Source organism: Coregonus clupeaformis, unplaced genomic scaffold (assembly GCF_020615455.1).
Source record: "Coregonus clupeaformis isolate EN_2021a unplaced genomic scaffold, ASM2061545v1 scaf0551, whole genome shotgun sequence".
In the NCBI taxonomy this organism is placed as follows: Eukaryota; Metazoa; Chordata; class Actinopteri; order Salmoniformes; family Salmonidae; genus Coregonus; species Coregonus clupeaformis.
Genome location: NW_025534006.1, coordinates 60,003 through 83,691, shown reverse-complemented (window position 1 = coordinate 83,691; position 23,689 = coordinate 60,003). Strand labels below are relative to the sequence as shown.

The 23,689-nt window shown below is 45.3% G+C and overlaps 1 pseudogene; it reads left to right on the top strand.

Annotated features, from left to right (window-relative positions):
• The window catches only part of LOC123485055, a 152,226-nt pseudogene that overhangs the window by 99,086 nt on the left and 29,451 nt on the right, over positions 1–23,689 (top strand).

The window sequence follows — 23,689 nt, the reverse complement described above, 5'->3', positions numbered from 1 at the left end:
GGGGATTGAGCATAGTGAGGTTCTGAGCGTCTGTTCCTTTTTGCAACTTCCAAAGAAGTTCACTTTGTCACTGTGGACTGTCTATAAATGTATTTTAAAGAGGCAGAAGTCAGCCCCTACTCTAGCAGTGATGCTTACCATCTCATCTGTCACTCACTCAGCATGAAAGACTGGACGTGCCTCCACATACAGTACCCTGGAAGTCTACATGATAGGGTTCTTTCTACCATGTCACTGTCATCAAGCCCTGGATAAAGGCTCCTTGCCAAATCCCCACCACCAGCACACGTCTCGAAGGGAACCCCAGGACAACAGTGTATGCAGCAGATCAAAGGGATTTATGCTGGTTTACATTACATTACTGTAGCTAGGACTGAATTGGATTACGTTGGGCACTTCGTCGCATTTTCCACTTCCACAAGCTCCACATCCATCCCCAGCTGTGAGGCTCGTCAACATGTGGAGAACTTCACAAACAGAAACAGCAACTGTTCAGGGTGCTGCTGATAAACACGCCAAGAAGCTCATCCACTCAGTGCCTTTGTGTGGAAATCTGTGGAAGGTCCAGAGGCCTCAGAGGGTCTGTAGGGTCAGTTCATCTGGTGGTCGGTCTTGCATAAGCTCCTGCAGGCACTGTGCTTGTCTTGTTGTGAGTCATCTTTGCATTTTCCTGGCTTTATAGCCATTGGATAAATACTCTGCACTTGTCGATATTTGATCTCTGCCCCGTCTCCATAACCTTTGATTTGATTTTCACACTCTACATGTTTATGATCGTCGGCCTAGTCTATGCATATTCATGAGAGCAGAGAGCCAGTTATGCAAATAATGTCATAGTTTTATTGAGTTTATTTAGCATATTTTTAACTGCAACTTTACCTAGTGTTTTTTTATTTATTTCAAGATCCCTCAAGCATTTACATAAGCAGCATAAATGTGAGCCTACTCTTTTAACTTGAAGGCATTGCTCAACCATCAGAGCATGTACAAAGATCTTAGATCTTCAATGATAGATTCAGGTTAGATCGGGTGACAGTGGTGTTTGGGGGACCTGCTGTTTGTCCTGCTCAGGCAGGAAGCCACCGCATCATATCCTGTTTGCTCAAGCTGTCTGCCTCATCTGAGAAGCCGAAAAGCCTGTGAGTTAATCCATCGGGAGTAATGTCCTCATATATCGCCCAGGCAGGACACGCAGGAGGCAGTAATTCATGAAGTAAACAGGAGCAGACACCGCCTCCCCTCGATTTATGACACCGTGATCATCGCTTGATCTCATCGCTAAATGCAACCGTCTCCTCTGAATCAGAATGAGGCAGCCCGTTATCAATATTGATGGCGGTTCATATCTCTGTTGACTTTGTTTTCAGCTCCCCATTTAACAGCAGTGTGGCAGGATCTCATTGGTACAGTACATCAATCTGGGCTGTGCTGAGTTGAAACCCTTAGAGGACACGCTGCCCTTATTAAGTTGGTGCCAAAACACCGGTCACGGCATTCTGGAGATTTAGTTTAACAAATCCCTGCGCCATCCGCATCCATCTGTCCCGGTCTCTCATCTCAGAAATCAAGCAGATGTGGAAATTAGCATTTTGAGACAATTCAGGTCTGACGCATAGCTTACCTGAGTGATTTAATAATGCAGAGAGCAAACTTTGCTCGAACTTGAATAGTCTGACCTTACAGGAGCCGCTCGTTTTTCCCATCTAGTCAAACAATTCATAGTTTGTTTTGTATATTAGGTGAAAGTGGGTACCTGTTGCCTCCCCTTGGGCATGGTGTCTTGGTGCAGACAGAGGGAGTCGCGTTCCCCTGTGTGGGCGGTGGTTAATTGTGTGAAGTCACCTGTGAAAGACTGAAGGCTGGGAGTAAATGAGCCAGGTGTCCCAGTCAGGGCCCTTGTGGCCTCACCTCTCTCTCTCTCTCTCTCTGTGTCTCTCTGTCTCTCTGTCTCTCTCTCTCTCTCTCTGTGTGTGTGTTCACAGACTGCCATCACAGTTCAGCTAACACTCAATCACAATGCCGCACCGGCAGTAAGCATCGCATGCTAATGAGAGCTTAGCATCCAAATTCAGAAAGTTCCAACAGCTACTGTAGAACTTGATAGCAGAATTATAGGGAGCATTAAGCCGATGCTGCTGTTGTTGTCATTCACATTAGCGTATGACTGTTTTAAGTCGCTCTGGATAAGAGCAACTTCTAAATGACGAAAATGTAGATAGAGGTACAGCTAACTTTTGTTGTAGCCATGTTAAACTGTGTCTCACTCTCTCGCCTCTTCTAGGTGGTGATGTGCCCGCTGTTGGCCATGCTGTTCTGGTGAGGTGTGGTGAACCCCTGCCAACATGAGGCTGGTGCCCGGGTCGCCTCGGCCCCTCCCCCTTCTGGCGGTGGGCCTGGCTCTAGCCCTCACAGCTCTCTTACCTCACCTGGCCATGGGAGCCACACCCTTCCCCCAGGACCTGGAGCCAATCAGCATTGTGGGAAGAGAACGTGAGTGCAAGCCCGTCATGATGCAATGTTGGTCCTTAGTTCAGGGGGGCTTGAAGTTCTGATATACCGTTAAAGGGCAGCATCTTGTCAGTTGTATGTACACATATTTTGTCAGTCTTCTTACAGATCTATGTCAATAATAGGATGACTTCTTCTAATACATAATTACCACTATCGAAATAAAATAGCTATACACTTGACTTCAGCTATATGACATAATACAGCATCTGATTGGGTACCTGTTGCCTCCCCTTGGGCATCCCATCAGTGGCACCTAATCAATAGGAGGTGTGGTGAGGAGGTCCTGGCGGTTACAGTCGCCAGCCCCATTAATTTATTTAAGAGGTGACTGAGACCGAGGCCTGGCGCTTTAATTGATCTATCTGGAGGAGTGTAACATGGCCATTAGCATAAATAGCCATGCTAATAGTTCTATATGTGGAGCCCATCTCAGGTGTAATGAGGGCCATTTGTCAGCAGGTCTGTAGGTGACAGGGCGTCAGAACCCCTCACAACTCCCCAGGATGTCCATTATGTATGGTAATACATCCAGTGCCCAGCTCCATCGCCGGAATCATCTCCCTCGCCGAGGCTAATTGGAGGAACTGTGTTAGAGGTTTCCGTGGCAATGCGGCGCCCAAAACTTTAAAGGAAGTGAAAGTGCTGAGGAGTAATAAAAGGGCTGAGTGGTCGCTAGGGGGAACTTATCCCTCTCCCTTTCTGCCCCACAGCGAATCACTGCTCTGCTTGACTCAGTCCAATCGCCCCTGAGTTAAAATCTTTAAACAGTCGAGTCGGATTTGCTTGGTTGGGGGAAAGATGTTTCCTCCGAGGAGATTGTAATTTCAGATAGTGCCCCATTTTAGAGGTCTTCTAATTCAGCTACACCTGCCAAGTTGGACGGGAGGGCCTAAGCCAGGGGTGTCAAACTCATTTGTGTTATATTTCCTATCCGTAAAAATATGCAAAAATTAGTCTATCCATAGTTTTTTAAATTTTCGATGCTCCATGACTGTCTAGTGATTATTACCGAGCTGGACAGACAAGAAAGTGTATGGATGTAGGTCTATTGACTGCAGTGATTATTAGAGAGCTGGACAGTCAAGAAACTGTATGAATATAGGTCCATTATCATTTGTATACAGTTTGGATTTGTTTTTAGTAATTTCAAAGTATATTGAGTTTGTTTCACCCCCAACCCCCCTTCCCCCCAATTCAAACCAACCACGGGCCGGATTGGACCCCCTCCGACCCACGGGCCATATGTTTGATACCCCTGGCCTGAGCAGTTAATGCAGCACTATGGGAGAGATGATGGTCTAGAGGCCAGCCTCGACGGGTTGATTTTGTTGCAGTGTTTTTGTTTTGTCTAGATCTTGTGATAAACTTAGGGTCTAGAGATGCTTCCCGCTCCCCCATCTAAAGTTATACAATTAAGTGTATTATCTCTAGCAGCACAGCATGGAGTCATGGGATAGCGTACAATAACAACCAGCTGACAGTTAGAACAAATTGCAATCTGGGCATCTGCAGCAAATGTGGGGCAAAGGAAAAAACTTCTTTTTTAAGAAACTGAGAAAGCATACTGCAATCAGAGGGTTATATCAAGTCAACCACCTACAGTGGGGAAAAAAAGTATTTAGTCAGCCACCAATTGTGCAAGTTCTCCCACTTAAAAAGATGAGAGAGGCCTTTAATTTTCATCATAGGTACACGTCAACTATGACAGAGAAATTGAGGGGAAAAAATCCAGAAAATCACATTGTAGGATTTTCTATGAATTTATTTGCAAATTATGGTGGAAAATAAGTATTTGGTCACCTACAAACAAGCAAGATTTCTGGCTCTCACAGACCTGTAACTTCTTCAAAAAGAGGCTCCTCTGTCCACTCGTTACCTGTATTAATGGCACCTGTTTGAACTTGTTATCAGTATAAAAGACACCTGTCCACAACCTCAAACAGTCACACTCCAAACTCCACTATGGCCAAGACCAAAGAGCTGTCAAAGGACACCAGAAACAAAATTGTAGACCTGCACCAGGCTGGGAAGACTGAATCTGCAATAGGTAAGCAGCTTGGTTTGAAGAAATCAACTGTGGGAGCAATTATTAGGAAATGGAAGACATACAAGACCACTGATAATCTCCCTCGATCTGGGGCTCCACGCAAGATCTCACCCTGTGGGCATGGGGGTGGAAGGCATGGGGGTGGAAACATCATGCTTTGGGGCTGTTTTTCTGCAAAGGGACCAGGACGACTGATCCGTGTAAAGGAAAGAATGAATGGGGCCATGTATAGTGAGATTTTGAGTGAAAACCTCCTTCCATCAGCAAGGGCATTGAAGATGAAACGTGGCTGGGTCTTTCAGCATGACAATGATCCCAAACACACCGCCCGGGCAACGAAGGAGTGGCTTCGTAAGAAGCATTTCAAGGTCCTGGAGTGGCCTAGCCAGTCTCCAGATCTCAACCCCATAGAAAATATTTGGAGGGAGTTGAAAGTCTGTGTTGCCCAGCGACAGCCCCAAAACATCACTGCTCTAGAGGAGATCTGCATGGAGGAATGGGCCAAAATACCAGCAACAGTGTGTGGAAACCTTGTGAAGACTTACAGAAAACGTTTGACCTGTGTCATTGCCAACAAAGGGTATAAAACAAAGTATTGAGAAACTTTTGTTATTGACCAAATACTTATTTTCCACCATAATTTGCAAATAAATTCATAAAAAATCCTACAATGTGATTTTCTGGATTATTTTTTCTCATTTTGTCTGTCATAGTTGACGTGTACCTATGATGAAAATTACAGGCCTCTCTCATCTTTTTAAGTGGGAGAACTTGCACAATTGGTGGCTGACTAAATACTTTTTTTCCCCACTGTATTTTCTCTTTCTCTCTCTTTCTCTCTCTCACGTACTCACGCTCTCAAGTACTCACGCTCTCAAACAATCTCTATTTTTGTGCTTGAATACACCCTATTTCCAGATTCACACACTTGATTTCTTTAGTGCCTGGTTTAGTTTTTCCCGGAACTCAGCTTGCTACTCTTTCCCCCTCCCAATGCAGACTCCTACCTGTACCCCAGCTTCCAGGGCCTCATGTCAGACAACGATACAGTACGACTGGGCCTGGACTTCCAGAGGATGCTCCGGATCAACCACATGCTCTACATCGCAGCCAGGTCAGTCAACATGCCTCTCATTATTATGCACTGGACTGCCTTACATTAACCCTGTATTGACAACTCTTCCTTGAATCCCTTTGTAGTATTTCTGTCATTGTATCAATCAACCTTATTGCATAGCTCCCCTTACATTCATATTGTCATACTATAGGTTCATTATGTAAAAGGTTCCTCAGGCTCAGCAAGAAGCCATTCTACATCAATAAGCCTGCGTTAAAGAGCTGTGTGACTGACCCTAATCAATCTAATTTAGGCTAAGAACAGGCAGCTTGGGTGTTAAGTGTGGTGTGGTGGGGTTGGGTTTCAGGCAGAGACGAGAAATCTTCAAATGTTTTCTGACCTTTGACCTCTTACAGGGATCATGTGTTTGCTGTCAGTCTCAGCGCCTCCTCTGAGCAGATCGTCCCACAACAGGTAAGCCTTATGTTGTCTCACAAACACATCGTTTACATGAGTCAGGATCTCATGGGTCATAGACTATTATAAATTGTGTGGTTCGAGCCCTGAATGCTGATTGGCTGACAGCCAATTGGCTTCATCAATAAGTGCATTGATGTTGTCGTCCCCACAGTAACTGTACGTACCCCAACCAGAAGCCATGGATTACAGGCAACATCCGCACTGAGCTAAAGGGTAGAGCTGCCGCTTTCAAGGAGCAGGACTCTTACCCGGAAGCTTATAAGAAATCCCGCTAAGCCCACGACAAACCATCAAATAGGCAAAGCGTCAATACAGGACTAAGATCGAATCATACTACACCGGGTCCGACGCTCGTTGGATGTGGCAGGGCTTGCAAACTATTACAGACTACAAAGGGAAGCACAGCTGCGAGCTGCCCAGTGACACAAGCCTACCAGATGAGCTAAATTACTTCGAGGCAAGTAACACTGAAACATGCATGAGAGCATCAGCTGTTCTGGACGACTGTGTGATCACGCTCTCCGTAGCCATTGTGAGTAAGACCTTTAAACAGGTCAACATTCACAAGGCCGCAGGGCCAGACGGATTACCAGGACGTGTACACCGAGCATGCGCTGACCAACTGGCAAGTGTCTTCACTGACATTTTCAACCTCTCCCTGTCTGAGTCTGTAATACCAACATGTTTTAAGCAGTCCTTGTGCCCAAGAATACTAAGGTAACCTGCCTAAATGACTACCGACCCATAGCACTCACATCTGTAGCCATGAAGTGCTTTGAAAGGCTGGTCATGGCTCACATCAACACCATTATCCCAGAAACTCTAGATCCACTCCAATATGCATACCGCCCAAACAGATCCACAGATGATGCAATCTCTATTGCGCTCCACACTGCCCTTTCACACCTGGACAAATGGAACACCTATGTGAGAATGCTATTCATTGACTACAGCTCAGCATTCAACACCATAGCTAAGGACCCTGGGACTAAACACCTCCCTCTGCAACTGGATCATGGACTTCCTGACGGGCCGCCCCCAGGTGGTAAGGTTAGGTAACAACACATCCGCCACGCTGATCCTCAACACGGGGGCCCCTCAGGGGTGCGTGCTCAGTCCCCTACTGTACTCCCTGTTCACTCATGACTGCATGGCCAGGCACGACTCCAACACCATCATTAAGTTTGCCGACGACACAACAGTGGTTGGCCTGATGACAAAGATGACACAGCCTATAGGGAGGTCAGAGACCTGGCCGTGTGGTGCCAGGATAACAACCTCTCCCTCAACGTGATCAAGACAAAGGAGATGATTGTGGACTACAATAAAAAGAAGAGGACCGAGCACGCCCCCATTCTCATCGACGGGGCTGTAGTGGAGCAGGTTGAGAGCGTCAAGTTCCTTGGTGTCCACATCACCAATAATATAATATAATATGCCATTTAGCAGACGCTTTTAACCAAAGCGACTTACAGTCATATGTGCATACATTTTTACCAACAAACTAACATGGTCCAAGCACACCAAGACAGTCGTGAAGACGGCACGACAAAACCTATTCCCCCTTAGGAGACTGAAAAGATTTGGCATGGGTCCTCAGATCCTCAAAAGGTTCTACTGCTGCACCATCGAGAGCATCCTGACTGGTTGCATCACTGCCTGGTATGGCAACTGCTCGGCCTCCGACCGCAAGGCACTACAGAGGGTAGTGCATACGGCCCAGTACATCACTGGGGCCAAGCTTCCTGCCATCCAGGACCTCTATACCAGGCGGTGTCAAAGGAAGGCCCTAAGAATTGTCAAAGACTCCAGCCACCCTAGTCATAAATTGTTCTCTCTGCTACCGCATGGAAAGCGGTACCGGAGCGCCAAGTCTAGGTCCAAAAGCCTATGCATAGTAACTTTAATTACTCTACCTACATGTATATATTACCTCAATTACCTCGACTAACCGGTGCCCCCGCACATTGACTGGGTACCAGTAACCCCTGTATATAGCCTTGTTACCTTTATTTCGTATTATTTTATATTGTATTTTTTTGTGTGCTTTTTTGTATTCGGCCCATGTGACAAATCAAATTTGATTTGATATCAGACCGTATACCATGGGTATGACAAAACATTTATTTTTACTGCTCTAATTACGTTGGTAACCAGTTTATAATAGCAATAAGGCACCTCGGGGGTTTGGGATATATGGCCAAAATACCACGGGTAAGGGCTGTGTCCAGGCACTCCGCGTTGTGTCGTGCTTAAGAACAGCCCTTAGCTGTGGTATATTGGTTAAGTGTATCATTGCAGCTGGCTGGACCTAAGAGCATTACTGGTGGTTCAATGGCTCCTCTTTTTCTGCTAATCTTTTAAAATAGTTTATTTGTGTTGTTTTCTTCTTACTCAGCCGGTCTCTTCACTCATGCAGATACGAAGCCATTTCACTTCAGACAGATATCCAATAGAAGTTATGTCGTGCACTCCTGGTTTTGAAGTGCTGTGCTCTCTCTCTCCCATCTGAATCCCATTTGTCAAACTCGATTGCGCTTAAATAAAAAGCACTTTAAGGCCTGTGTTTGTGTTTGCTTGTCCCTATCGTATTTAGATTAATTTACAGCATGAGTCATCCCCATAAGGGACCCACTCAACATCAATGAGATCTAACGTTATTGACTTGTATTTGATTGCAGTGGAAATACATGAGAAGAATGATGTGTAGTGCAGAGAATTGTTGGAAGAGAAAGTCTGTATTTTCAAAAAAAAACTTGAAGTTAGGAGAACTAAGAATATGTGCATTGCAAAGTACATAGTGCATTGGTCATCAGCCATAATACCAACCTGGCTTTCTCACTTTCCCATGCTTCTTATGTCTCAGTGAGATCATTAGTGTGCGCCTGAGTCATAATCAAAAACCTAGGGTCTGCTTCATCATGGATCTATTCCTTTTCTCTGGCCCAGTTTCAGTTCTAATCCCCAGTCTCCTCACCAGGCACATCATGATCCCCCATTCAGAGATACTGTATATCAAAGTCCTGGATGGGTATAAGCAATAAATAGCTAACTCCAGCTCACTCTGCCAGAGGGCAAGGGGGAACTATTAGCATATTGCTGACGTCCTATCTATCCTATCATGGTGGATCTTCAAGAGGGAAGTGAAGAGCTGGGGGGGGGGACATTTCACTCCACTTTAAGGCCCAGAAGGGTAACGGTTGAGTCTTGAGCCAAAAGAGGGATTTCGCCTTAGTCTCTGGAGAAATCTTATTTCCCAGCATGCCCCATGGTGTTGATGAGTTTGGTGCTCCTGCAGGGTGGACAGCGGAGTCAGTAAATCACCCTCCCAGTCAGTCGGTAGTGGAACAGTGGCTCTGCACTGGTGGGCAGTGCATTAAACCTTCAACCAGGCAACCTTGTTAACAAGTTGATGGATCTCTTCCTATTCACTCAACTAGCGGAGGCCCACTGGGGGACCAATGCTAGGAGATAAGGACGTTGAGGAGGACCAGGAGGACCATAGATAGCTAGTATCAGGCCAATCCACTTCCCATAGGAATGCATTGCAGATTCCTTTCTGATTCCTTGATCTTCTTGTTGGTCTAATTAACCATAGAGATGTATTATTGTTAAGTACAGGTGGATTGTGATGAATTGTATGGGAGATGGATTGTAGAGGAACAACAGTCTTTAGTTGCACGCTGACAGAGTTAGACACAGCTCCTCAGGTGTTTCAGATGTTTTTGTTTGTTTGTCAGAAGCTTTATTGAACGTGATGAGATTTTCATCACAGCTGTCTGCTAATAGCACTTGAATGGCTGGGTGAAAAAAGTGTCTCTTTCTTGCTCTGACAGTTGGTTGTCTGTCTGTGTGTTCCAGAAATTGACTTGGAAGACAAAGGACGTGGACAAATGCACAGTGAGGGGGAAGAACAGTGTGAGTATCTCTCTCCCTTTCTCTCTCTCTGTTTCTCTCCCACTCTCCCACTGTCTGTTCTGCGATGTGGGAGGGTAGCACTAACAATAGCACAGATTGCTTATCAAAATCAGCACCACAGGTATCTGTAGTTCCAGAACCAGTCTCTGGCACAGGCAGCGTCAGCCTCCCAGAGCTCTAGTGAAACCATAGAGATCAGCACAGGGATTATGGTAATGACGAGAATAGAACCAGAAGTATGACAGAGAGGTGTGTGTGTGTGCACCCTTAGCAAAATGCCATTCCGTGCATAATAAGCTGTGCAATGACACTGCAGGTGGGGTGATAACGCCAGGAGTCACATTGCCGTCCCCTGAAACCCAGCTGTTTCCCTTTGACAGGATGAGTGCTACAACTACATCAAAGTTCTGGTCCCACGCAACGACGAGACGCTATTTGCCTGCGGTACCAACGCCTTTAACCCGACCTGCCGCAACTACAAGGTAGGACACTACACCTCAGTCACCTTTTCATCTAAAGCCTCCAGCCCCATACCCAGCACTGTTCTGAAACAAATGGAGTAAATAAGCTTAGTTTAAAAAAGTGTTGGACCAATGTCAAAGTGTTATTTTCTGCAGCCTGGGGCGGTTTAGCGGTTAAGGGTTGTGCCTTCAGAGCATATGCCTACAGGTATTGGTGTGGGCGTCCTGACTTTCTCTTAACTTCTTTCAGAGGAAAAAGTGTCCTCTCTTTATTTACAGTATAAAATCATCAAGTTGACATTGATGTGCACAGATGGACCCCTATAGGACTCCAGATTGCAGAACCACTTCAAAGTAGTGCTGCTATACTGGATGTTGATGGAGAAACATGTTGACTCAAGAGGTTGGCAGCGGTCTGTTGACTGAACACAGATCCAGCATGATAATAAGTCTTTATTCACACATCTGAGGAATAAACTGCAACCGCAGATGATTTGAGATCATGTCATCCTCCGAGGAAGAGAGTGGGGGAAAGAGAGTGGGGGAAAGAGAGTTGGGGAGGGGAGAGCGAGAACAAAACATGCCAGAACACTAGAGTCAGAATCCCAGGGGAGCCACTACTTTAGTTCCATAAAGTAACTCACGCCACCTACTCTCCATGGCTTTCTGACTGCTCAAATGATTAACAACCCAAAGTGTGCCAGAGAGAGCTGTCGGCTAAGTGGAAACATACAATAGGAAAATAGCGATACGTTAATCGTGACAACGGTGCGCAGATAGACTCTCACTCTCCAGGATGTATACCAGTACAAAAGAAGTCAGATTGAGCTGAGGAGAGATGACATCACGGTTCTGGGCAATGATTCACAGTGTGCTTTTTGGATAAGGGGACGTAACGTCTACTGTCTGAGAAGTCCAACGGGGAGCTGGCTAAATCCATACAGACCACGGCAGAGGCTTTACCTTTTCCGCCATAGACTCCCAATGGAAGACGTTGATTTACACTTTATCCAGAACAAATTCCTCTCCCTGTCCCGTTCCCTCCTGGCTCTGAAAAACCGGGAGCGATGACTGCCCGGAGAACTGGGAAGAGTGTGCTGAAGTGTAAATCATATCACGCAATCTGTCTGCATCATTCCTTGGAAATACTGAGGAGGGCAGTGGGGTCAGGAGAGGGTGTTAGGGTGAAGGGGATTGGATTGTGGGTGTGGACGGGTGGAAGATGTTTGCACATTTTCCATGTAAATTCATCACCACAAAACACTCTGCCCAATGAGCCAGCTGATCAAAGACAGAGGTTGTGTGACCAGGTGGTAGCTAGACCAGGAGGTGAAAACCTGTAACCTCTAGTCTAAATCACACTGTACTGTAGTACTGAAGCCCCAGAACCATGGTTTAGCAGACAGATGAGAGATGTAACGGTAACAACCACAGTAACAATGGTGGATTTCTCACTTAGAGAGTGTACCCATAGGGAAAATGAGCAGTGACACAGCATTAAATATAAACACACATGTTGACGGGCTGTCACTGTGTGTGTTTGTGAAGGCAGCTGTGTGCTGGAGGTGCTGAGCATGACCTCTCCTCTGGGTCGCATTCTGCCCCCACCCCGGCGGGATTCACACGTATTGTCTGAGCCTAGGTTTTACGACCTTGTTAACGGTGGGGCAGGAATAGCTGCTAAAGATCTGTGGTTAAGAGATACTGTATCCTCACAGTGCCGCCAGTGTAGCAGCCATACCACAGGCTGACAGGAGTGTTACTCCTGACCGTTTGACCTCACTGTTGTTACAATGCAATGTAAAACGTATCAAATAAAAGGTATCTTTATGACAAGTGTTCCTATTTATTCAACAGGATTGACTAGAGGCATATTCTGTCCATGACTTTAAGGGGTCGACTTTATATCTTGGCAGTTAGCAGTAAAGCTAAAATGATATAAAACAGAACAATACTCAAGTTTGGACTGAAATCGATTTTTCAGTAAGGGGAAAATAGTAAACTTAACAACTGCAAACACTGACTTAGTTATTTTAGTTGAGGTTTTTCAATATAATTGAATTGCATTTGAGTTACACTCCTATAAATAGCTTTATTAAGTATCCCCTTCCCTCTCTTCTTTCTTCCCTCTCTCTCCCAGATGTCCACACTGGAACAGGATGGTGAGGAGGTGGTGGGTCAGGCCCGCTGTCCCTTTGAGTCTCGCCAATCCAACGTCGGCCTCTTCGCTGGTGAGTTGCTTTGGACAGAGACAGAGCGAAATGTCAGCTGGGGGCAGCAACTTGATCAATAAACCTGCCCTCAATCTTGCCAATTTGCCAGTGACATTTAGACGTAGTTCACAGAGTGTTATTGAGAGCAGCACAGCCCCTACATCAAGTGTAGCCATGAGATAAAAATACACATTGGGTGGCATCGGTTCCTAATCTTCATTGCAATTGTGTTCATTTTAAAAAAGCACGCCTTTCTTAAGTTAGTTATTTTGTTCCTCTCAGGTGGCGATTTCTACTCGGCCACCATGACAGACTTCCTGGCGAGTGATGCAGTGATTTACCGTAGTCTGGGAGAGAGCAGCCCGGTGCTTCGTACCGTGAAGTACGACTCCAAATGGCTACGAGGTGAGCCCCTGGCCTTTGCCTCAGGTCTTAATTTGAACCAACTTGTGAATTTACCTTTTGAATCTTCCTCAGAATCTTCCTTCTGAAATCTTCTCACTTTTGCATTGCCAAATATCATTATCTATTTGTATGCAGTACGTTACATATTAGAGAGGTATCTCATTCTAAATCAGTGTGTGGTACCTACTTGAGTGATGTTTCCTACCAAAACACTGACTGCCTAATGCAATATTGTTGTGAATACCAAATAGTCAGTGTTACTGTTTCATATTTCTCCCTTTGTCTCCTCAGAGCCTCATTTCCTCCATGCCATTGAGTACGGGAACTACGTGTACTTCTTCTTCAGTGAGATTGCTGTGGAGTACACCACACTTGGCAAGGTAAGAGAGTTGTAATTCAATATCACAGAATGGGGCGGTAGGTAGCCCAGCGGCTAAGGACCTGTAGCCGAAAGGTGGCCGGTTCGTTAGCCGGGCGCTGGAAAATAGGGCAGAATTGATCTGGCAACTGGAGGGCTGCTGGGTTCACATCCTCAAGACAATCCCCTACCATTGGGCCCTTGAGCAAGGCCCTTAACCCCCTAGAGTCCATTTCTGTGGCCCCGCTGAAAACTAATTACCATAATAAAAAAATATCCATCCAAATCCGTCAGTTTAAGCTAGAGATATGTTTTTTTTGCATTTCGTGCGTCTCAATCCACTGTATCCGCTGATGTCGCACTTCCGCATCTGCAGTGAAAGGTGGCAGAGCTAGTGCGGTGTTTGTCTTGATTCGGTCTTATGTAGCAAAATTTGAAATTTTGTTTTTTACATTGGCTAAAAGCAGAGACACAGAGCTACAAAATGGTATATCATACACTGCATTTGAGGAACAATGGAAAAGTAAATCTGCTTTGAAAGTTGATAAACTTGTAATCTCACTTTTGAGAAAATGGCCTTTGAATGTTTTGGTACCTACTGGAGAGCTCTTCTTTGTCTACACCCATTCAGCATCGTTCACACCCTTTTAAGCTTTAGCCCCACCCATCACACCACCACCACCATGCTTGACCTTTGGTATGATGTTACTTACTGTGGAATGCAGAGTTTGGTTTTCGCCAGGCATTACTGGAACCATGTTGTCCAAAAAGTTATACTTTTAAATCATCTGTCCATAGAACGTTCTTCCAAGAGTCTTGATGATCATCCAGGTGCTTTTTGGCAAACTTGAGTCAACCTTTTGGATGAGATAGGTCCCATTATGCCTGGCGAAAACCAAACACTGCATTCCACAGTAAGAACATCATACCAAAGGTCAAGCATGGTGATGGTGGTGGTGGTGTGATGGTTTGGGGATGCTTTGCTGCCTCAGGACCTGGACGACTTGCCTTAATAGAAGGAACCATGAATTCTGCTCTGTATCAGAGAATTCTACAGGAGAATGTCAGACCATCCGTCTGTGAGCTGAAGCTGAAGCACAGCTGGGTCATGCAGCAAGACAATGATCCAAAACACACAATCAAGTCTACATGAAAATTGCTAAAAAGCAACAAATTGGAAGTTTTGGAATGGCCTAGTCAAAGTCCAGACCTAATCCCAATTGAGATGTTGTGGCAGGACTTGAAACGAGCAGTTCATGCTTGAAAACCCACACGTCACTGAGTTAAAGCAGTTCTGCATGGAAGAGTGGGCCAAAATTCCTCCACAGCGACGTGAGAGACTGATCAACAACTACAGGAAGCATTTGGTTGGAGTCATTGCAGCTAAAGGTGGCACAACCAGTTATTGAGTGTAAGGGGGCAATTACTTTTTCACACAGGGGAATTGGGTGTTGCATAACTTTGTTTATGAAATAAATATGTAATTGTTGTGTTATTTGTTCACTTATGTTCCCTTTATCTAATATTAGGTTTTGGTTGAAGATCTGATAACATTCAGTATCACAAATATGCAAATGTAGAGGAAATTAGAAAGGGGGCAAATACTTTTTCATAGCACTGTATGTGGAGATAGTTTAGTGCCAAAAGAAGGGGTCAAATACATGTTTTAAAAAATATATATGGTTTCCTGATCTTTCTTATCCCTCTCAGATATAGGACAGACACTTCAGAGCAAGCTTTATTTTGCTATTTTTTTGGGACTATCTGTTGTTCCATGTAGTGAATCTGTAATTCAATGTGTTTGTATGGGCTAATAGCAGTAAGGCCAAATTCAATTTTTCATCAAATAATTAGTTTGAAAATCCTATAAATCTTCCTCTAACCTTTCCCCATTCTCTCTCTCCCCCTCAGGTTGTGTTCTCCAGAGTGGCTCGTGTATGTAAGAATGACAACGGAGGTTCTCCCAGGGTTCTAGAGCGTTACTGGACGTCGTTCCTCAAAGCGCGGCTCAACTGCTCGGTGCCGGGCGATTCCTTCTTCTACTTTGACGTTCTGCAGTCGTTGACCAACGTGCTGCAGATCAATCACAGACCAGCCGTGCTGGGAGTCTTCACTACACAGGCCAACAGGTCAGTCACAGTACCAGGCGGCAACATTACAGACGGCCATACAGATATACAGTACATACTCATACAATGAGTATAATGAGATTTTACTGTACCTCTTTTTATAGAAAATATAAAGAAAAAAACAGCCAAAAGCTTTTACAGAAGATAATGCTCACATTTGCAAATCATACCCCTTGATTAAAAGCCTATTTTATAAGATTGTTGTTTAATGTCCTTTACAACCTTGGGCAGCAGTCTTGAATGCTTTTATAGCTTTTATAGCTATACATTCCATTATAACCTGGGCTAATAATGGCCTTTCCCATGACAGATGTCTCTGTTGTTTTCCTCATCAGTATCACAGGCTCAGCAGTGTGTGCATTCTACATGGATGACATTGAGAAGGCCTTCAACGGGAAGTTCAAGGAGCAGAGGAACAGTGAGTCAGCCTGGACGCCCGTGCCTGAGGACCAAGTGCCCAAGCCCAGGTAAGACCGACACATATGAGTGGGACCTTTGACAGCCTCAGTCCAGACATATTTACTTTATTCCAGTGTCAACACTGTCAACAAAAGTTTGCATCTACAATATTATATTCCCTCAGAGTGAATGCTTAGCAAATCTATCCCACTGACTTTTTGAAACTCCACTGACTAACTTCTGCCCCTCCTCTCGGTCCCACAGACCAGGCTGCTGTGCCGGCGACGGCTCTGCCGCTGCCTACAAGTCGTCCACGACCTTCCCCGACGACACCCTGACCTTCATCAAGAACCACCCCCTGATGGACGAGGCAGTTCCCTCCGTCAACCACCGGCCCTACTTCACACGCACAACCAGCAGGTAGCTACAGCAGCAGGGTGGATGGAGGGATGAAAAGATGGATAGATAAAAGGGGAAATTGATGGGTGGAAAACTATTTCATCGATCTCCTTGGGGAAATGGATAACAGTTGGTCCCTTGTCTCAACATGAAAAGCCCATTAAATATAAAAGTTAGACGCAGTCAGGATGGGGTCTTCCAAAACACCACATCAAATATAGACCCAAGCAGGATAGGGCCTCCCCAAATTATAGATCTAACCAGAAAGGGGTCTGTGAAAAGCTGAAAAGCACATCAATTTAAGACAACGTCCGGAAGGGGTCCACCAGACTAACACAGGCAATAGCGCCAGCGGCTCATTTAGAAGCCCAGCCATGTAGTGGTGCTGAAGGTAGAGTAGGTGTCAGAGGGCCAGACAGCCCCCTAGCTTGGACCCCTGCTGTGATTTACATGGTGAAGTCGAGCCAGTCTGACAGACAACCAGGCGTCTTCACACAGCGGAGGGAGGGTACGCGGTCTGTCTCACATCTGCCTTCAAACGTCACATCTGCTTCAGAACTCTCCAGAGACGAGCTGAACGGAACTTTAACGATGAATACATCACGTTGTTGAGTCATTTAGCTAGTGTAGTGCCAGTCAGTGTGATGTTTTGAGTAAACAACAACATGTCGCCAACTTGTATGGGACTGAAGGAAAGTTGAGAGCAGCTGTACAATGGTTTTACTAACAATAGTGTCCTGCATAATCTTACACAGTGTTGTCACATTGCAGTGCATGCACACACTCTGATAATAATTCACATATTTAATTGCAGATGCTTTCTCTTCGGAGATATCATCATGTTAACCCGAACCACAACCCTGTTGTGTCCATCCAGGTTCAAGTTGACCCAGCTAGCAGTGGATACGTCAGCTGGGCCCTATAAGAACCACACAGTGCTGTTCCTGGGGAGCGAGGACGGCAGGGTACTGAAGATCCTGGCCAGCACCCAGCCCAACGCCTCCTTCAGCACACAGCTACTGGAGGACATCGATGTCTACAACCCCACCAAGTCAGCCTCCCTTTCTCAATTCTCTTTCAGCTATATGATACAAACGATCTGTTTTATAATACAGCGCACTCCTCTCATAACATTCACATCTATTGGTTCAGCAACAAAAAAAAGTCCCTAATGTTTTTACCACTGTAAGAGGATGATTATTGTATGTGATGCTTCCAATCCGAGTCCGCTGTAGTAAGACAGAGATATGTGTTGTGGTGCTGTTAGTATGTGTCCTGCACAGCTTTTCAACTCCACTCTCATTTGCATACAGTCTCCCAGGATGCTGTTGTTGTCACCACCCATCAGCATAATTTTCGGAAAATAATGAGTCGTGTTTGATGTTTCCCCTTTCCTAGATGTAACGTCCGCGGAGAGGACAGACGGGTTCTGGGATTGGAGCTGGACAGGGAACATCACGCCCTGTTTGTGGCCTTCTCCAGCTGTGTGATCCGAGTACCTCTGAGCCGCTGCAATGACTATGGCTCCTGCAAGAAGTAAGTGACACCCCATCTATTATATAAAGCTATTACTGCACTGTTAACAGTTGCCAAGTGTGTGTTAATATTGCAGTGGAATTGCAGTGGAATTCTAGGCTTCCTTCCCCCAGTGCTACTGTGGTGATGTGTAGTTACAATGTGACTTACAATCAATCATGTTGTTGCTATCGTTTATGTCAAGTTGTAAATATACTGTATGCAACGGACTATTTTCAAAATATGAATCACCAAGAATTTAGAAGCTGACGTTGTTGTTATGAGGGCAGTGAAAATAGCTTCCTTGTAGTCAGAGCTACTGCTGGAGTTGATGTTTTTGTCCGAGCTAGTGTACTCTACAATTTTGTCCTATTTTGGGATTGTGGAGGAAAGTCCCCTCCCCCACCCCAACACCAAGAAAAACATTTTGTATAAAATTTGAACAGGGACGTGTATACCCCATAGCATGCTAAACCCTCATTGCGAGCCTTAGAGAAGTGCTCAACAGCATTTATGCACAAATTGGAACCAGCTGATTGGCGGTAGGCCAACCCACGGCCAGGGTTTCAACGCGGCGAGGAGAAAGTGGATAGGGCCTGTCTCACTTTAGCCCCTCCATCGCTGGATGCCTCTGAAACAGCCCAGCGCACCTCAACCAGGGATTAGGGGCCCCTTAAGCTCCATGATGCTTTGCAGGAGTCAGGTGTCAGGCCCATATCCTCCTCTCCACACTCTCCCCATCTGTCTGCCTCCAAATTAGGTTTGGTTGGTTTGGTCTCTCTCTCCCCCCTTACTGTAGCCTCTATCTTGCACAAAGAAAAAGCGGTTTTCTATCGCTATCTCTCGCTGCCGCTGCTGTTTCTATTAGGTTTCAGAAATTGATATGGTTCAGACAGCAGAAACACATTGAATGAAATATATAGAGAAAATAGATTTTGTGAAAAAGATGGCGAAGAGAGATATCAAAAGTTGTGTGAAATTCTCAACTCTCTGGCCCACACAAAATGTTTATACATTTTTTATTTCTTTTTAGTTATTAAAGCACAAAGGTTTCAAAAAGTTGTCACATTTGCATCTGTTTTGCCTCACAGTGCTGGGTTAATGAGAACCCCCAGACCAGGGGTGATATTCTCAGTAAAGAACAGTACGTCAGCAAAACTGACAAGCCACAGGTGGGGAAGAGACATAATGAATTTACACCACAGAAAGAGGAGAGATTAGACATGGTGTATATATATATACACACACACAGTGGGGAAAAAAAGTATTTAGTCAGCCACCAATTGTGCAAATTCTCCCACTTAAAAAGATGAGAGAGGCCTGTAATTTTCATCATAGGTACACGTCAACTATGACAGACAAAATGAGAAAAAATAATCCAGAAAATCACATTGTAGGATTTTTAATGAATTTATTTGCAAAGTATGGTGGAAAATAAGTATTTGGTCAATAACAAAAGTTTCTCAATACTTTGTTATATACCCTTTGTTGGCAATGACACAGGTCAAACGTTTTCTGTAAGTCTTCACAAGGTTTCCACACAATGTTGCTGGTATTTTGGCCCATTCCTCCATGCAGATCTCCTCTAGAGCAGTGATGTTTTGGGGCTGTCGCTGGGCAACACAGACTTTCAACTCCCTCCAAAGATTTTCTATGGGGTTGAGATCTGGAGACTGGCTAGGCCACTCCAGGACCTTGAAATGCTTCTTACGAAGCCACTCCTTCGTTGCCCGGGCGGTGTGTTTGGGATCATTGTCATGCTGAAAGACCCAGCCACGTTTCATCTTCAATGCCCTTGCTGATGGAAGGAGGTTTTCACTCAAAATCTCACGATACATGGACCCATTCATTCTTTCCTTTACACGGATCAGTCGTCCTGGTCCCTTTGCAGAAAAACAGCCCCAAAGCATGATGTTTCCACCCCCATGCTTCACAGAAGGTATGGTGTTCTTTCGATGCAACTCAGCATTCTTTGTCCTCCAAACACGACGAGTTGAGTTTTTACCAAAAAGTTCTATTTTGGTTTCATCTGACCATATAACATTCTCCCAATCCTCTTCTGGATCATCCAAATGCACTCTAGCAAACTTCAGACGGGCCTGGACATGTACTGGCTTAAGCAGGGGGACACGTCTAGCACTGCAGGATTTGAGTCCCTGGCGGCGTAGTGTGTTACTGATGGTAGGCTTTGTTACTTTGGTCCCAGCTCTCTGCAGGTCATTCACTAGGTCCCCCGTGTGGTTCTGGGATTTTTGCTCACCGTTCTTGTGATCATTTTGACCCCACGGGGTGAGATCTTGCGTGGAGCCCCAGATCGAGGGAGATTATCAGTGGTCTTGTATGTCTTCCATTTCCTAATAATTGCTCCCACAGTTGATTTCTTCAAACCAAGCTGCTTACCTATTGCAGATTCAGTCTTCCCAGCCTGGTGCAGGTCTACAATTTTGTTTCTGGTGTCCTTTGACAGCTCTTTGGTCTTGGCCATAGTGGAGTTTGGAGTGTGACTGTTTGAGGTTGTGGACAGGTGTCTTTTATACTGATAACAAGTTCAAACAGGTGCCATTAATACAGGTAACAAGTGGAGGACAGAGGAGCCTCTTAAAGAAGAAGTTACAGGTCTGTGAGAGCCAGAATTCTTGCTTGTTTGTAGGTGACCAAATACTTATTTTCCACCATACTTTGCAAATAAATTCATAAAAAATCCTACAATGTGATTTTCTGGTTTTTTTTCCTCAATTTGTCTGTCATAGTTGACGTGTACCTATGATGAAAATTACAGGCGCCTCTCATCTTTTTAAGTGGGAGAACTTGCACAATTGGTGGCTGACTAAATACTTTTTTCCCCCACTGTGTATATATATATATATGTGTGTGTGTGTGTGTGTGTGTGTGTGTGTGTGTGTGTGTATGTATATATATATATATATATATATACACACACATAGAGCTCTGGTGGTCCCATAGGTGAGAGGAACACCTGTGTCTTCATCATGTCCTGACAGGCACAGAGAAAAGGAGCCAGCGGGGATGCTTCAAGTCTCCCCTGCAGATGGGGGTCATTACCTTTAACTCTGACATGTTGTCAATGCTGGTCTGGTGGAGACCCCTCCGCCCTCCCACTCTACACGGCCCTCTGTATTGTAAACCATGCTGAGCATGACTGACCTAACGTATTGTAAGCATGACTGACCTAACTCTCAGTCCTCCTCTCTGGCTCCCTACATCTCTTCTACGTACTGGCCTGTTAGTTGGGCTGTGTCACTGAGTCTCTGTCCAAGACTGCCTCTGGCTACCAGACACCCTGGGGGCTCTCAACAAACACTGCTGTCTGTAGCCTAACAGACCGACAGCCAGTCACACTACATTGACCATCTCTCATATTCATCTCTGCCTCTTTCTGAGCTCCTAGATAGGAGAGTTACAAGCTAGGCTCACCTGGCAGTTGAGGTTTTTCTGTTAGGTAAAATGACAGTCTGGTGTGACTGTGGCCTGTGATGTTAATGAGACACTCCAGAATATGGGGGTGTTGATAGGTGAATAGATATCACATATCACTTTAGGTCATGCCTCACGAAAGAGTCGTCATTAAAATATGTATTTGGTCTCTACTACTTTTTGATAGTGTTCACACACCGAACTCTGACTGTCTGTCTCGCAGGAGCTGTCTGTCCTCGAGGGACCCTTACTGCGTGTGGCAGAGGACGGGGAGCTGTGCCACGGTGGTGCCCGGATTCAGGTGAGTCACAGATGTCGCATACGGACCACCCCACCACGCAGCCAATCATAAGAGAGCAGGTTTAGAGGCCAAGTACCAAACCATCCCTAGCCCCTACTCTTTGGTCCTTGTTTTGTTGAGTACTATGTGTCAAATATTACTGTTGAGTCTTCGATCAGAAAAATAAAATTTTACTGACAATTTATCAACATCAAATTGCCATAGACATGACCTTGCATGAAACATACACTAAATGAATGAAGTAGCAGTAGCTTCATAGTACTCTGCAAACCACTTCCTTGTATGCTTTCAATAATCGATACCTAATCTGGAGTTTGACTTGCCCAGATTGTCAACGTGAAGAATACGGCCTCTAAATTACAGTAAAAACATTGGTCTGTCGGCTCCATTTCACATATAGGATGAGCATCCATCTTGTTTATTTCTAAGTGGCGGACATACATCACATCTGCAATCACTCGGAAATTAAACCCCAGATACCCGCTTGGAGGGGTCGTGGGTCACTCTGGGGTAGAACTGAGAGGCATCGATCAAAATGACCTCGGTGTAATTGACTGATCCATTCTGATGAACTGGAAGGAAGCCATTTGACACCTAGAGCTATCGACTGGCTCAGCATCAGCGCCAAGCAGGGTGTGTGTGTGCAAGCAAAAGGCCAATCAATTCCACTGTCTGAGACTCCTCCCCCCCTGACCCACTGTCTTTCTCTTTCTGCACTGTCGCATGGAATCGAAAGTAATGTTCAGCTGGGTGGATTTCAATCATGTCGTGTGTACCTCACTGTCTGCCGAACGGAGGGAGTGAGGGAGGGAAAGAGAGAGGTAGAAGAGGAGAAGCAGTAGAAGGTACTATTTCACCTCCAATGTTGCCTCCTGACACTCAGGGACTGGGCTGTCGCTGTTCCACTGATTTTCAGTGTGGCCTTAAATCACCTGCTGTAGGTATTTCCTTCTGCAAACATGGGCTGTAAACTTAGTGTGGATAGGTGGACAGACATCACAGTAAAGGCAGCTGCCACTGTCCTGATAGTCATATGGACTGCTTCAAATGGATTATTCTGTGGGGGTTGACTTATTGCATATCCTGTGGTTGGCCACCCATGGGTTATATTTGCCATAGCTTCACAGCCAGAGGTTAATGGAATATTCAAAAAGTGCGTATGTGCGTGTGGCGGTGCGTACGTGCTGGGCAAGTAATCAGAATTGGACTGAGGCTTGATTTATCACGTTTTTAACCAGTGGGACAGTGCCATGCAGCAAGCCAATGGAGTGGAACCGAAGAGATTGGCAAATATTATACATGCAGTCAGTAGAGCTATTACACTGTGCCTGCTCTGTCCACGTCAGAGAGAGAGAGAGGTGAAATAGGCAGAACCCGAGCATGGCCATGCCTCCAGAACAGATGCAACAGCTCATAAAGGCTGTGATGGGGCTGGACCGGAGAGCAACAGGGGACACATCCACCTCTACTCTCTCCTCCCTTACTCTCTCGCTCCAGAGGTGGCATAAATTCTGCCGGCTGCTTTGGGGGGGTTGAGCCAGAGGTGAAGCGTTTCCATGGTTTCCTGTCTCTCTCCCATCACCGTCAGCGCTTGGGGACATGGCGTGCCAAAGAGGCCAGTCTAAGACTCTCTCCTTGGCTCTTTCTCTCTCACACTCTAAGAAGAAATACATACGTTTATATAACAGACAGAAAGGAAATGGAGGCATATGGTAATACTGGTTACTAGTTGTAGTCCACAAACACAGACACACATTCGCACAAAATCCCCCAGGCCGACCTATTCACTCACAAACAAACCCACTCTGCTGTGGTAATACAAATAATGCTATTGGCTGTCAGTGGGCCCACTGATGAGCATAGAAAGATAAGTGAAGATATTATTTCATTGAGTTTATTATTTCTCCCCTCTGAATTCCCTGTTTTATTTTTTCACTCTTGATTTGCTCACTGGGTCTGTATTCACTCATCTAGGCCTGCTTTTCATTTAGATGTAATTTGTTTTTGGCCGCGCCTGGAAAGTCTGTGTGTAGATGTGTGTGTTTGATTGCCAGTGCGTGA